This window comes from Carex rostrata, chromosome 16 (assembly GCF_964058835.1).
Source record: "Carex rostrata chromosome 16, lpCarRost1.2, whole genome shotgun sequence".
NCBI lineage: Eukaryota > Viridiplantae > Streptophyta > Magnoliopsida > Poales > Cyperaceae > Carex > Carex rostrata.
The window spans coordinates 2,999,356-3,001,955 of record NC_135933.1 but is presented as its reverse complement, the minus strand read 5'-3'; the positions used below and the strand labels follow the sequence as shown (position 1 = coordinate 3,001,955).

General features: G+C 31.3%; 1 long non-coding RNA gene across 1 annotated transcript; it reads right to left on the bottom strand.

The window, feature by feature from the left end:
- Positions 1–1,155: 1,155 nt before the first annotated feature.
- Positions 1,156–2,318, bottom strand: LOC144567844 (uncharacterized). Its single transcript, XR_013515520.1, has 3 exons — positions 2,238–2,318; positions 1,880–2,121; positions 1,156–1,481 (listed from the first exon to the last, which is right to left on the bottom strand). It is a non-coding gene; the product is annotated as an uncharacterized LOC144567844 (long non-coding RNA).
- Between the last annotated feature and the right edge of the window lie 282 nt (positions 2,319–2,600).

Here is a 2,600-nt window from a genome sequence, read left to right as displayed (position 1 = left end):
ATTGCTGATATTATGTTGGATATTCTCCTCCAGCAGCAATGTTCCTACACAATTAATAAAACATATTATTGCTCTTTACAAACAAATATTAGAAGATGCATTTCAATAGTGGTAGATCCAATCTCAATAGCAAAAGTTGAGCCTACTGTATGCAACACCGAGTGTGTAGATATTGGTGTGCACTTTGATTTACTGGTACCCCATGCCGGATGACTGAGGACAAAATGGTACTGGTACCGACTGGTACGCCGTACCATATGACGAAAGTTGGTTGGTACCGAACTGGTAACAGTGGTTAAAAAACCATCATAACACACTTCTCTGCTATTATATATCCCCAATTTCAAATCAAAATGACATGAGATGATGTAAAAACAACATGATAATCATAGATACACAGACTTTATTGAAACTAGATAAAGTCATAATATGGATCTCTTTGCAAATGTATCTTGTGAAGCAAAGCTTAATTCTTCCATTTCAAGTAACAAAATTGACAGCAGTTTTGCTGCAATTCCATTCAACTGTGACACACAACAACAGATCTGACCAAACAAAATTTGAATTTGGTATCTTACATCAAGCACTGAAAGCAATGGAAAGCCCAAAAGTAAGGACGATACCTTTCATGTGGATTGACTAATCTTGATGTAACTGCATGTGGATTTCTAATGTCTAGAAAAACATTGTTGAATTTGACTATATGTCTTAGAATAGTAAGACATTAAGATAGCATGTTGTACAAAAAACTTCATATATTATTTTTTGTGCAGCAAAGAAAGTTAGTCTAACTGATAAAGATTCAACACACAGCCAAACCCATTTTGCAAATTCCAAGTAAATTAGATTAATTCGAATATCAGAGGCATATGATTCAATATCTAAGTACTGTTTATTTTCCGTGTTCGAGGGTTTTTCATTTTTTTTTATTTTTGGTTGAAAGATAACAGAAGGAAAAAAATGACGAACAGTCAAATTAATTTATCTTATTCTTACAGCATTCTTAAAGTTGGAAGTTGTGTAAAGGGAAACTAAAACCATGAAAAATTAACCATGCTTGAACTGCAAAAATATTTGATTTGCAATAGACTGGAAAAATAGCACAAACAATACATAAATAATAAATTTTTACTGATTGTTGTGGAATCTTGTTGGACGAGTAAGTCATTTTCTAGTACATAAAAAATAACTGAAGCATACTTGAGTTCAGCCCGATTGTTTTATAACCGAAAATCAAATTAAATTTTACTGAAAAATAACCGAGTTCTCCATATCAGAGGAAAAGACAATTAACAGATGTGTATAAAACAGTAAATAACTTGCATATAGCTCCTCATATAAGCTTAAGTATATTTTGTGGCAGCCGATTAGTTTTGGTTACCTGTGAATTTAAAGAAGATTCTCTTAAAATAAGTGTGGGCTAATCCACTGTGCTGCCCAGATGATTCTCTTAAAATAAGTGTAACAAAAGTCGATGCCACCTACAAAAAATTAAGAATCTATACAAATAGATAACAACTTGAGAGATTTAAAGAAGACATCACAAAAATCTTTAAAAGCTACTTTACAACCTATGTAGAAGCGTATGGAGAATGTTAACTCGACAAAGTACTATTTTTTATATATTGTTTATTCTATTATTTATGTCTTAGTTTGTTGGACAATTAAGCTTAGACTTTTCATTTCATAACAAAAAAAAAAATTAGCTCTAACATGAGTTCATTCCAAATAGAAAAGTATCCTAATATCAATTAACAATGCACAAAAATAATTATGTAGCCATAAAATATCTAGCCATAATAATTGGAGGGCAATATTTGATGTAGACAGCTACCATAAATAAAATAAATGCATAATAGTGGCTAATTTATATTAATACCTTCAACACAGCACCCACAAACATCTTTGTATTATCTGATTTCAATATTCTGCAAGAACAATATGAAGAATGAATTAACATAGTGAAAAAAATAATCAAATAAATTGTATAGATGGAAATAAACTGTAAAAATAATCAAACTCCTCTTGTTGTTTCTCTCCATTTGAACCCCTGGCAAGTGGCCATTGGCTTGGAAACAGCATGAATTTGCCTTGATAACTGCTCGTGCATTTATTTTCTCTCTATTTCAAAACCAAAAACACATGAGAATCTTTTTGAAAGAAAAATATTAAAAACTTGAATTTTTTGTTCTTCTTTTGAATATCAAGTTCTCCAATAAGAACTACATACTACATACCTCTTGTAAGGTCTTGTCTTGGCTGGAGGTGTTCGAACTGGAGGGATTATTCAGTGAAAGCTAAGTGGAGCTCAACCAGGTAAAGGTTCTAAACCCTTTAGGGGCAAAAAAAATAAGATGCAAAAACCGAATTAAATCAGAGTCACTCACCATGAATTCTATCTATATGTAAATTTAATATACAGTCTCTATACACTATTAAAAATATATCTACAATTTTTAATAATGAGTAGCTTTGTTGTTTCACATTTCTCAAATAAGTTAAATAAGAATTCAAAAGGCAGAACCGTTACTGTGAATGTAATAACGAAGTTGGAGTGCTGTTTATGTAGATATTGGAGTAAAGTCCATGATTCATTTTTT